Source organism: Gymnoscopelus microlampas, assembly GCF_963454915.1.
Source record: "Gymnoscopelus microlampas genome assembly, chromosome: 12".
NCBI lineage: Eukaryota > Metazoa > Chordata > Actinopteri > Myctophiformes > Myctophidae > Gymnoscopelus > Gymnoscopelus microlampas.
This window is the reverse complement of record NC_139949.1, coordinates 51,594,452-51,608,793: the sequence shown is the minus strand read 5'-3', so window position 1 is coordinate 51,608,793 and position 14,342 is coordinate 51,594,452. Positions and strand designations below refer to the sequence as shown.

At 41.9% G+C, this 14,342-nt stretch overlaps 1 protein-coding gene across 3 annotated transcripts in view; it reads right to left on the bottom strand.

Annotated features, from left to right (window-relative positions):
* klhl13 (kelch-like family member 13) overlaps positions 1-14,342 on the bottom strand; it is a 104,708-nt gene that overhangs the window by 55,332 nt on the left and 35,034 nt on the right. The gene's annotated exons all lie outside the window — the stretch shown is intronic.

Genomic DNA, 14,342 nt, shown 5'->3' with positions numbered 1-14,342 from the left:
AATGACATCATCATCATCATCAGTACCATCATTATCGCCATAGATATAGAAACCTAGATACCTCATTGGCCTCTGCAGTTCGTTCGATACCAGTTCGGAGCAACTGGTATCGCGGCCATCATTTTAGCGTAGGCAAACTGAGACTCAAAGTGCCTACTGGCCAATCACAGTGCGTCTTTTCCAGGACTTGTCAGTGCAATGGTTCTCAACAAGTGGTCCGGGGACCACCAGTGGTCCTTGAGGGGGTTCCAGGTGGTCCCCAGCTAAATGATGGGAGAGTTGATAACCAAATGGACCCTTATAGATCTTTAAATCTTGAGTATAACATTTCACACTTTCAAGAGTCAAATTGTTAAACATCTGCATTACCTACTATACAGGTACACAATTAGAGAACATAAAGAATTGTTATTTTGACAGCATCTTATCGAACGATAACAACATATTCTAAGTTTTGGGTGTGAGAGGCTAAAGCTCATCAGCAGTGGCGTGCACAGACATTTTGAGGGGCAGGTGCTCAAGTAAAAAAAAAGGGCACCTTGCTGCCTTAGTAGTGTGAGATTTATAGAAGAAAATTGCGACGCACATTTTGGGGAATTGTTAATATATTAGAAGCTTTTAATCCAGAATTGATCGATGTCACCATGGGCTACCAGGGGTCTTCAAAGTTTTCAGGCCAAAGACCCCCTAGCTGAGAGAGATGAAGCAGGGACCCCTCTATATTGTATAAAATTGTGTTTAAGATTATACTTTTTTTTGTTTACTTGGTCTGCTCTTTTTTCCCTCTAAACCTATACCTCTTTGCCAAAAATAGCCGATCTACAAGCCCACAACGCCTCGCGCTGCGAGGCGTTGTGGGCTTGTAGATCGGCTATTTTTGGCTAAAGTTCTCCTCAGAAAAGGGATGCTAGGTTTCGAGTGGTTATGGTAAAAAGAAAAATCATATCACATAAAGATTTTGGCGGACCCCCTGTAGTAACTTTGAGGACCCCCTAGGGGTCCCGGACCCCCTGTTGAAGACCCCTGCTGTAAACTGAAAAACTGCTCTAGCACCACCTAGAGTCTATCTGTGCACGTCCCTGCTCATCAGACGGTGTTCCATGGCTCAAATGGTGAATAAATAATGGACCTTGACATGATGAAAAGGGTTGAAAACCACTGTTCTAATGCATTTATGTCCATTGAAGCAGACGGTCTCTCCACAATTAAAATCATCGCAACTCCCTGAATTTTCAACCTATTTTCAAGCGGTTAAGTTTGTCACAAATGTGAGACATGGAGTTATGGATCCAGTAGGCCTAGGCCTATATTTGGTTACATCTAAATTGCATATTTTCATACCAAAATACTTTCAAGTAACAGTAATAGTCACAAAAATATTTTTGTCTCCATTCACTGACAGACTATATGAAATATGCTGGCCACATTGCAGAATTGCCTTTATCCAACATCCTTAATGTTAGCTATTCAGGTCAGAACAGAGCTATCAACTTTGAAAGACCATGTCTCATAGGAACCGGTTTAAACTGCAGTAAAAGACGATTTATTATTGCACAAATCCAGAGTGTGGAGTTTGCCAAGTTCCAACTAACTGGATGCTGCGCAGTGTGCAGCTGCCTTTTATAGGGTTAAGAGCTGGGTTACAAAAAGACCCGCCCCCACCTGGCTCTGATTGGCCTACCGAACGCCCCCTTCTGTGACCACCACCAACCGTGGCCAATCAGTCTAACCCAAGAAGGAAAGAGCAAGACATGCCATCTCCGGTTTACTCCCCGTATCAGTGTGACGTACTGTAGGTACACGCCTTTTTAGGAGACAAGAAGCAGGTATATTGGAGTCTACTGATTCCAATGGAAGAGTGAAGGTGAACACAGCTTCTGAACCAGTCTCTAGCTCCATGGTTACTGAACTAAATATTGGACCCGATCGTCACAAGACACACAATATTCACAAGATGTTCATACTGAAATGGCGTTTTCTTTTAGAGACAAACCAGGAGCACATTTATTTTACTTTATCATCAACCTTTCTCTGTCTCAACAACACACTCTGGCGAGACCTAGCAGGTGATTTAGCAAGAGAAACAAGCGACTATGTCACATGATCTCGCGCACACACACACACACACACACACACACACACACACACACACACACACACACACACACACACACACACACACACACACACACACACACACACACACACACACACACACACACACACACACACACACACACACACACACACACACACACCAGCATAATGAGTTAATATATAGCATCAAAACCAGTTTGGTCACATTAAACCCATAATACTACATGTACATTGGCTATTTGAAAATAGCCGATCTACAAGCTCACGTTAACGTGCCACAATGATTTAGCTTCATTTCCAAACAACCCCCCAAAAAAAAAGAGAAAGCAAAGTGCCATTACACTAAGTTAATTATTTTTGTGCAGTGTGCTAAAGAAGTTATTTAATAAGCATCCTCCTCCTCCGTAGCAGGAACAGTAAACAAAAACACAATTAACGCAACTGTAGCTCAATTTAATTATGAGAAATGGGCACAACAAAGAGCTGGGGAGCAGGAACCACAGGGGACATTAAGGCCTGGAACGCATCCGTGTCATTTTATAGATTTATTTGGCTATTCAAAAAATAGCAGATCTACAAGCTCATAGCATCATGGGGAGGTCCCTGGAACAAAATATTTTGACATGGGGGTCCGTGGCCAAATACATATCATGTTGGGGGTCCTTGAAAAAAGTTTGAGAACCACTGATATTAAAAACTGTTAGGATTTAGAGGACATTTGTAGAATCCCCCAGAAGCAAAGATTTGAGTTACAAATATTCCCTTTAAAAATATATATATATATATATATATTCAAAGATTTGCACAAATGTTCACCATTTTTCAAAAATAGCAGAGATACAAGCTCATAGCGCGGCACTCGGTGCCGTGCTATGAGCTTGTATATCTGCTATTTTTTTTAACCCGGTCTTCATGGGTTAAAAAAAAGTGGACATTACATAAACAAGATCATTCATAATAGTTCTGAAGTGTAAACACTGGAGGAGTAAATGAATGCAATCTCAAGTCTTCCAGTTAAATTCTTTTTATTTTGATTTTGCCGTCGCACACAAACCGGAAAAAAAAAACTAATTTGCATTTATGTTTTTTCTAAAGCTCCTGGGACGTCTTGTACTGCCCCCCCCCTCTCTGCTGAAATACTGCTGATCCGTGGAGCTTTTTGTACATCAGAGAAATAAAAAAAGAAAAGGCTGAATTCTAGGATGTAATCATGTCCCCAAAAAGCAGCAGACTGAACCAGGAAGACACCCTGATGACTGTGTCCAGGTTGTCTGTTGAAATACATCCGTAAAAAGTGAACAATGCACTGTAGTCTTTAGGCCGATCTACACGGTCACGACTTTTTTTCTGTTCTGGCCCCACAGTGGTGGAATGAACTCCCCACTGATGTCAGGACAGCAGAGACACTGATGTCAGGACAGCAGAGACACTGATGTCAGGACAGCAGAGTCACTGATGTCAGGACAGCAGAGTCACTGATGTCAGGACAGCAGAGACACTGATGTCAGGACAGCAGAGACACTGATGTCAGGACAGCAGAGACACTGATGTCAGGACAGCAGAGTCACTGATGTCAGGACAGCAGAGTCACTGATGTCAGGACAGCAGAGGCACTGATGTCAGGACAGCAGAGTCACTGCCCATCTTTGGCCGCAGGCTGAAAACCCACCTCTTCAGGAAACACTACCCTTCCTCTTCGCCTTGCCTACTTGTTGTTAACTAGTTGTACGAACTCTTGTTTTATTATTGTATTGTTTTATTGGATCTTGTTTAGTCGATACACTTATTTGTTTTAGCTCTTGCTCATTTGATTTTCCTATTTGTCTCATCTGTTTAAGAAAGTCGGTAGCTGATATATTGTACTTTTACCTTAGCACTAGGTATACTCTTAGTTGCTTGTTTTTGCAGAAAATGCACTTAAGACTTCTGGTGATTAGTAGTTTCGTTCCCTACCTATGTTGAATACACTTATTGTAAGTCGCTTTGGATAAAATCGTCTGCTAAATGACTGTAATGTGAGCTTGTAGATCGGCTATTTTCAAATATGTTAGTGCTTTTACTTTAGTACTTTAAGTATATTTTGATGCCAATACTTTTGTACTTTTACTCAAGTAAATGTTGAACGCTAGAAAATAGCGCTACTGAATGAGAATGTGAACGAATCATTTGAAACGAATCATTTGAACGAATCATTGCCGTGAACGTGAACGCAATTGTTCGTTCACTGAAATGAACCTTTTTTTCCACCACTAGAGCTCATCATGTCCCCAGATAGAAGCATCCAGAAGTCAGAGGTCACCACCAGGCCACGGCAGCTTTGTCACACTGTCCCTCCCCAGGGCCGTGCAGACAGAAGAGCCTCCTCCTCCCCAGGGCCCTGCAGACAGAAGAGCCTCCTCCTCCCTGCTGCTGCTGTAACAACTGTGGTGTTTCACTCCCTCAACAAGAAGACACTGAACAAACATGTCTTGAGATTGTAAAGCCGAAAAGCTCAAAGGCGTTCAAACACACAGTCGGCCTACACACAGATCTGTTCTGTTGGTTTGGAATATTTCCACACACACACACACACACACACACACTCACTGGCTTCCTGGCTGCTGGCCAGCCTGCATGAGGACTTGCAAGGTGATGAAGGGCATGATGCCAACGACCCCCTCCTAACCTCCAGGATTACATCCAGCCCTGCTACACACCTTCCCACCTTCCCACACACACACACACACACACCATATGTCCATCCATTCCCTACCACCCACAGCCTGGACAACATTCCAAGTGACCTACACTCCTCTCCTCAGATTATTGACTCTTTTTTTTGCCTTTTCCACCTTTATTGATGGTATTCAGTAGACCAGGGGTTGGGGTCGCGAAATTATTTTGGGTCTTAAAAAAAAGGTATATATATATATATATGTTTTTTTTTATTCAACAGAATGGATGAAATACACTCTAAAACTGATTGCAAATAGTACATTTTAATACATTACAAATGCACACCAAACATCAAGTTTATGTGCATAAATTACCTCCAGGGTTAGGTGGGGTTGCGAGTCAATGGCCACATTATTTTGGGGTCGCAGGCTGAAAAGTTTGGGAACCCATGCAGTAGACTGACAGGAAATGGGGAGAGACACGCAGCAAAGGTAGTCGGGATCAGGATTTGAACCCGCGACACGCAGTGCACGGACCACTACGCCAGTCGTCCACAGACTAACTTTCAATGCTGTTGTTTGGACAGATGCTATAGGTTTTGACGTTAAAGGAGTAGTTCACCCAAAAAAAAACACTTATTTTCTATCAATTGAATTCCTGGAGATGTTATTGTTATTGTCGCATTCCTAAACCAATAATTTCATGACCGGCGGTCTGTCCGGTAGGAGACTCAAAGTCTCCTACCGGATATATAATATAGCATCTTTCTGCCAGACATCAAATTATTGGCTTAGGAATGAGACAAAAATGACACCAATTTCGAGGTCACCAATTTCATCGTAACACCACCATGCTGGAAGGACAGGGGCAGGCGGCGAGGAGGCTGAAATGTGGGTCCATTAGGACCCAGTGGTGGGTCACCAAACCGCACGTTGAGAACCCCTAGTAACATTGTGTTACAGACCAAAAGACTTCAGCATCTTTTAAAACAGTGTTTGTTCAGTTCACTAGACAGTGTACATACAGTACCACCAGGTTAGGATAAACCTGAACCGACAGAGGAAAGTAAAAGCTATTTTAAGCCCAGGTGTGGAACACAGTGTTGCCGCTACCGCACCAACACCGCACAGCACCGCGCGGCCCGTACCGTTGTCGCCGCAGTTCAATTACCGGGCACAGGCATATCTCCTATATGTTATTCATACTTTTTCTAGGACGGGACAATATTTGTGAACACGAGCGAAATCTCTATCTCTCTCTCTCTACAAGGCAGAGTCCCACACACACACACACACACACACACACACACACACACACACTGCAAACACAAAATGGAATCGTCTCTTAACCCATTTAGACCGGGAACGCGTCTGTGTCACTTTTACATTTTTAGCTATAACCATTATTTTTATGCTTTGGCTATTCAAAAATAGCAGATCTACAAGCTCGTAGCGCGGCACTGAGTGCCGAGCTACAAGCTCGTAGGTCTGCTATTTTTTGAAAAATATTGAACATTTGTGCAAATCTTTGAATATATATATATTTTTGAAACAACATTTTTAACTCAAATCATATTTTGATGGGGATCGGCGGTCCCCAAAAACATAATTTTGGAGGTCCTTGACAAGAAAATGTTTGAGCACCACTGATATTACAGCAACAATAGTTTTTCAGAAAAAAAATAAGACATTTGTTGAGACATTTCACAGTTACATATGTTCGCTTAAAAAAATAGCAGATCTACAAGCTCATAGCGCGGCACTCGGTGCCGCGCTATGAGCTTGTAGATCTGCGAGTGCCGTGCTATGAGCTTGTAGATCTGCTATTTTTTAATAGCCAGAGAAATCTTAAAAATGATACAGATGTGTTCCCGGTCTTAATGGGTTATAAAAACAGTCTGGGCTTTTGTCTTGTTCTAGAGAAGGAATAGAGAGAGAGTGTGAAATGCCACCAGTACACATGGGGGAGGATTTCATTTCAATAGCATTACCATAAAATGCTGACAACATTTCAGTGGATGTTTTTTTTTCAGTATACCAATTGGTAAACCAATACCAATATAATAATAAAGTAATATAAAACATCCCTTTACACTGGGTTATGGCTACATGTTGTGATGTTTAGAGCTGGTAACATTATGGCAAGAGTGGAGTTGATATTACATAATATATTTTTAAATCCTATACTTTGTCGTACAACAAAATATCGAAACTAGCTGATCTACAAGCCCACAACGTTTCACGTTGTGACACGTTGTGGGCTTGAAGATCTAGAAGAAGTGGGCTAGAAGATGAGCAAATTTCGCATTTGATTATTTACATATGTTTGACCTTTTGTTTTATATAACAACATGCCTGAATTAGGGACACCAGGTTGAAAAGTGGTTTCAATAAAAAAAACACACAAGAAAAACTCTACTATAAAATAAAATCTATTTAGCATTAATCTTGGTTATCATAAAAGGGCCACACACACACACACACACACACACACACACACACACACACACACACACACACACACACACACACACACACACACACACACACACACACACACACACACACACACACACACACACACACACACACACACACACACACACACACACACACAGTGAGTCATTTGTCTCAGCGTCATGGTGATTGTCACACCTTCATAGCAGCAGTGTGTCTGAACACCTTCACTCTACAGCCAAACCACATCAAGGTTCAAGGTTATTATACTGTGTCTCCATCACCCTCCAGCATAATAAATAAAACACCTCATCCAGCATATATAGTTTAACAAGAGCAACACCTCAGCACCTCCTCAAAACCTTCTGCCCCGCTCTCTGGCCTCCATTGAGGAGTGTAATTGACAGAGGGACAAAAAGAGTACTTATACCTATTATAGCTGAACGCATGGACCCCGTACCTCCTACCTGACAGCAGTAACCTATCCACAGGATAGAGTACATTAGAGGGGTCAGACACATTGTCTTAGTTTGCCCAATGGTGGATTGCTCAAAAATGACCAAATACGTATACGTTTGAGAACCACTGCTATATGATTTTTTGTTGTATGATGAATCAGTGTTGCCAGATTTTACATCGGAAACAAGCAGCCTGGTCTATAAAAAACAAGCCTAAAAGAAGCGACTGGGTCATATCAGCACACACACATAACACACGGCTATTTGATCGATTTATAAGCTCATAGCACGTCGCATTGCAACACATTGTGAGCTTGCAGATCGGCTGTTTTCTGTACATTTGCGTGATGACACACCATTGTACAAACACAGTAAAATCAACAAAAGTATAATACAGGGCTTTAGTGGTTAATCAGACTAATAGATTTAGTTGATTATAAAAATATAACTGGAATTATTTTTCTGTCGATTCGTTTTCTCATATTTGTATTGACTTTTTTTGTAACATATATTACACACACATTCATACACATATACCCCTGCACTTAGTTGCATTATCAAAAACATATATAATAATAATGATAATTAAATAAATAACATTGTTTACAATTTCTTCAAGTTATAAAATATAGTTTTCAGTTTCCTCTTCTCTTCAGTAATGATCTCCATGGCATTCTTCTGCCGTCGATTCGTTGATATATAATTTCGATTCAATTAAGCCTAAACATGCTTCTCTATTAATCAATGAATATTGAAAAGTCTCAGTTGTGGCACAGCCACCGTTTTAAAACTACAGGCTTAGCATCAGCATGACCGATCAATACCCAACCCTGTCCCTGATCAATAGATGCACCCAATGGAAAAACACTGTAGGCACTAACAGGCTCACAGCCGTGATGTAAGGTGTTTATTTACACTTCAACAGTGGTGGAAAAAGTACTGACATTTTGTACTTAAGTAAGAGTATCAATACTGCAATGTAGAAATGCTCTGTTACAAGTAAAAGTCCGGAATTCAAAATGTACTTGAGTAAAAGCACAAAAGTATTCGCATTAAGATTAAAATATACTTCAGTACTTACTGAAAGTGAAATAACTAATTTAGCAGAATGTCCTATTTCAGTTAGGACAGTTTCCAAATGTATGAAAATGCTTTGAAAATAGCCTATCTACAAGCTCACAAGCGTTGTGAGCTTGTAGATAGGCTATTTTCATATAGCCTATGTATGCATAGGGCTGAAGTGGTTAATGTATGTCTTGTGATAATAATCAAAATCTACAAAGTAACTAAAGTTTTCAGATAATTGTAGTGGAGTAAAAGTACAATATTTGCCTCTGAGATGTAGTGGAGTAGAAGTAAAAGTATTGAAAATTGGAAATACTCCAGTAAAGTAAAAATAGCACAACATTTTACTGAAGTACAGTACTTGAGTAAATGTACTAAGTTATTTACACCACTGCATTTCAACACACACACACACACACACACACACACACACACACACACACACACACACACACACACACACACACACACACACACACACACACACACACACACACACACACACACACACACACACACACATTCCTGTGCTTTGCCCTGGAAATAACAACAGAAATCGTCCCATTCTCTCTCTCCATCTCCACACATCCGTGTCTCCTGCCATCATGGCTGTTCTTAACCGGCTTTAAACCTGAGCCATTTCCCACTGGCTTCCCTCCAGACAGATCCCACTGGCTTCCCTCCAGACAGATCCCACTGGCTTCCCTCTCACTGGCTTCCCTCCAGACAGATCCCACTGGCTTCCCTCCAGACAGATCCCACTGTCTTCCCTCCAGACAGATCCCACTGTCTTCCCTCCAGACAGATCCCACTGGCTTCCCTCCAGACAGATCCCACTGGCTTCTCTCCAGACAGATCCCACTGGCTTCCCTCCAGACAGATCCCAGGTCCCATCAGGGCTCAAAGGATCATAGAAGTAGGTTGTTTTGTGACATAATAGGCTGCTGATTTGTGGGCTAGACAACAGGATGGAGGTAGAGGAAACCACAGCATGGTTGGGTGAGGTTTCAGACGTTCAAACACAGGTATGATAAATGCTACAAATTGAACTTCGTCTCAGAAGCCAGTGTTGACACGTCAGGTAGAAGCACAGCTAACTTAACCCGTTAAGACCGGGAACGCATCTGTGTCAATTTAAGATGTCTTTGGCTATTTTTTTTGCTATGTTTGCTATGTTTTAAAGCCAACATGTTTGGGGTCCCTGGAACAACATATTTTGAGATGGGGGTCCGCAGCCAAATACATATCATTTTGGGGGGGTCCTTGACATAGAAAGGTTTTTAGATATGTATTTGGCCGCGGACCCCCCATTTCACAATGTGTTGTTCCAGGGACCCCCCAGAAGCAAAGATTTGAGTTACAAATGTTCGCTTTACAAAATATATATTCAAAGATTTGCACACATTTTCACGATTACATTTTTTTTTTTGAAAAGAAAAAGAAATCTAAAATGACACAGATGCGTTCCTGGTCTTAATGAGTTAAAAACAGACACAAATAGAGTAAATACCAGCAGGCTTTATGAGCTACACCTACATGTAGTCATAAAGTAAACATGTGTAACTGTAACCCGTCATTATGACATTATGGTCTTTGTTACGCCGAGGAGGAGAGAGGTGAACACAAGTTTACCCCCACACACACACTATGCTGTCCTAGACGGCAGGGTTGCCACAAACAAACAAGCCCAAAAAGAAGCGACTAGGTTGCTGAACACACACACACACACACACACACACACACACACACACACACACACACACACACACACACACACACACACACACACACACACACTTGTCAATCTACAAGTGCACAACACCACATCGCAGCACTTCAGGTTGTGAACTTGTAGCACTTTAGAAAAATGTCTTGCGACCCGTGAAAACAGATCCGTGATGACCCAGAATAGGTCACAATGTTGGGGAACCACCAGAGCAGGGGTCTTCAACAAGGGGTCCGGGACCCCCTGGGGGGGGGCGCCAAATCTGTGTGTGATAGGGACTTTTATTTTTACATTAACCACTTGAACCCAGTGCTTTAGGCTGAAAGTGACTGGAGTGAGTCTCATTTCTCTGCAAAAGCCCTTGAATATGATTAAGGATTACTGTGACTATGGTAAGCTCAAATTTCATGACACACACACACACACACTCATAAAAAAAACGATACCGATATTTTCCGACATTATAGTTTTATGCCATTATCAGTCAATAATATCGAACATCCCTAATCATGACTGCTACATTTAATGTAATATCATTACTGCTACACACAGATACAGGTTTTGCTACAGTATATAATCAGTGGTTCTCAAACTGTTTCATGTCAAGGACACCCAGAATGATTTGTATTTGGCCGCGAACCCCCCCATCTCAAAAATATTGTGTTCCAGGGACCCCCAGCAGAAGCAAAGATTCAAGTAAAAAATGTATACATTCAAAGATTTGCACACATTTCCACGATTTATTTTCAAAACCGAGTGCCGCGCTACGAGCTTGTAGATCTGCTATTTTTGAATAGCCCAAAGAAAAATCTTAACATGACACAGATGCGTTCCCGGTCTTAATGGGTTAATGTGAGATCGATAATGCTACAGGCAGATACAGGTTTTAATGTAAGATCATGTAATATAATCACACATTAGTCTCACTGCTATATGGGCACATCTCCACTTTATGACCACGTCATAACTGTGAGGGCGGAAGTTCTTCTCTCTCCCTTAAACCTCTTCATCTCTACATGAATAACTAAGACTTAAAGGGCTTGTAAAGTCATACAGTATGTGTCTGTGTCTGCTCGTCTCTCCAGCTCTTCAGTAAACAGAATAATAAATTTTGAGGCGGGGATACACATTTTATCCAATCAGGAGGGAGCTCCCCACGAAGAGTATTTAACAGCTTCAATTGCATAGTTCGATTTATTTTGTTTGTGTGTTTGTTTCATCTCTTCCAATCTCACTTGTTTATCCTGTATGCGTTCTCTCTCTTGAATGGATCAAATTTAGTATCCTGACCTGAAAAAAAGTATTTTCTGTTTAATGAAGAGCTGGAGAGAACCAACACTCTATAGCCATGAGTTAGTGATGAGCGGGCCGACCCGTAACCCGCGGGACCCGCGGGTGGGTCGAGTCAGGATTTCAGAGGCAATTATGCGGGCTGCGGGTGAGCGGGTCAGCCGCTCTCACACGCAAAAAAATAAATAAATCACATGCTCTTGTTTTGTCTTTTATTCCTAATAAGAATAAGAATAATAACAATAAAACAGTTTGAATACACTTGGGGTGTATACTTGAAGATTATTTTCCTTCATGATTTTACCGATTTTCTTTTTTACCGCGGGTCGCAGGGCGGCTTGAGCCATAGATTTATATATGGGTTCGCGGGGCGGGTTGAGGCGGGTTGGGTTCCGTGGCGGGGCGGGGCGGGTCATGAAAAAACCCGACCCGCACATCACTACAATGAGTACTATGAGAATATAGAGCTATGTAACACTTATTTCAAGTGGTTTTGTTTTCATGTTCCAGATAAACATCACAGCATTCCTAAAACGTGTAAATACAACGGCCAACGGAGTAGAAACACCATCAAACGGCCACACTTGGACAAACAACAACCAACAACATAAGAGATGAGATGCACACACACACACCCACACACACACACACACACACACACACACACACACACACACACACACACACACACACACACACACACACACACACACACACACACACACACACACACACACACACACACACACACACACACACACACACACACACACACACACACACACACACACACACACCCCCTTAGGGCTGGAATGAATCAGGTCTAGAGTAACGCTACCATCACAGCATCCAACACAAACCCTGATCAACTAACAGACTGACAAGGGTACGAAAACAGGACGGTTGGCAACAACCCTAATGCCCACATAAATACATACACACTATATACATATTACTGAACGCCTGCAGCAGTAGTGAACGAGGAGGGGAAGTTCGCTCCGCTACTCAGGGACGTTGGGCTCTGCAAAACGAGCGCTCCTCCCCTCCGTAACCCCACATCAAAGAGCTCCTCACCTCTGTAACCCCCCATCAAAGAGCAGGAAGACACCCTGGATGCTGGGTTTGGTCGTGGTGTGTTCTGGTGTCTCACATTCTCTCAGAGGATAGGATACCAGAGCCTGGATTATACCCAAATTCTTGGAGGATCAAACGTATGCATAATTCATAGGATATGGAATACTAAATGAGGGCAAAGATAGAGCAATGAGGGGGGAAATAAATTAAAAAAAGGTAGTGAAAATCTCCTTTATGGATGTGTTTTCTGTACATTTACTGAACAGAGATGGATTTATAAACACATTGTTAAAGTGGTTAACCGCTTAAATCCTATGTGGCTGTTAAGGAGTGCCCCAGGGCTCTATACTAGAACTCTATACATCAGTGGTTCTCAAACTTCCCAAAAGAGACATTTGATGTCTCTGTGCCGGGACCCAAACTAGTGAAAACAACCGATCTATAAGATCACAACGCGTTGCAATGCCTCACTACCCGCCCACCTGTCCTCTACAGACTACCTGTCCTCTGTACAGACAACCTGTCCTCTGTACAGACAACCTGTCCTCTGTAAAGACCACCTTCACAACACATAGACCACCTGTCCCCTGTACAGACCACCTTCACAACACATAGACCACCTGTCCTCTGTACAGACCACCTTCACTACACATAGACCACCTGTCCTCTGTACGGTTTCGCTCAACACTAAATATCTTCTCCGAAAATAGCCGATCAACAAGCTCACAAGGCATCGAAAAGCGACACATCGCAAGCTTGTTGATTGGCTATTTCCGTCAAATGTTCGCCCCCCCCCCCCCCCTCCAGAATAGCAACCCTATAGGGTATATCTATGTATTTTACTGCTGAATTCTTCACCACCTAGGCTATTATGGTTAAACTTGACAGGACCACAGTATGCAATCATACTCTATGTGTTATCCTGGGTTATGATTTATGTTGCGTTTGTACTTTTAAATTTGTACTTTTACAATTAAATAATATATATACACACACACACACACACACACACACACACACACACACACACACACACACACACACACACACACACACACACACACACACACACACACACACACACACACACACACACACACACAGTACTACTTTGTCTTGTCTAATTCTGTGTTTATGTTTTTAACCGTTACCTCATGTACCATTTGTTATATTATGTAAATAAACAAAACAAAATCAATCAACCAACAACTTATTTATTGTCTTCAGTCTTTCATAAGGCTCTACATTGAATGATTATTGTTGGTATAATTTATGTCTCTATAATGACAGTGAGGTGAGGATCAGGTCACATGTTAAGACCTATCCTATCATTAGCTCAGTGTCCCAAACCACCACGCTCATCATTACTTCCGTGAGAAAATAAGTGTAAAAAACCCACAACATACACATGAGGTCATACTGTACCATCCTGGTGTCGCTCATTAAAGGACAACTTCACCCATTTTCAACCTATCTTCACATAATTGGTCTTCACTAATACTCATAATAATATGGTACCAT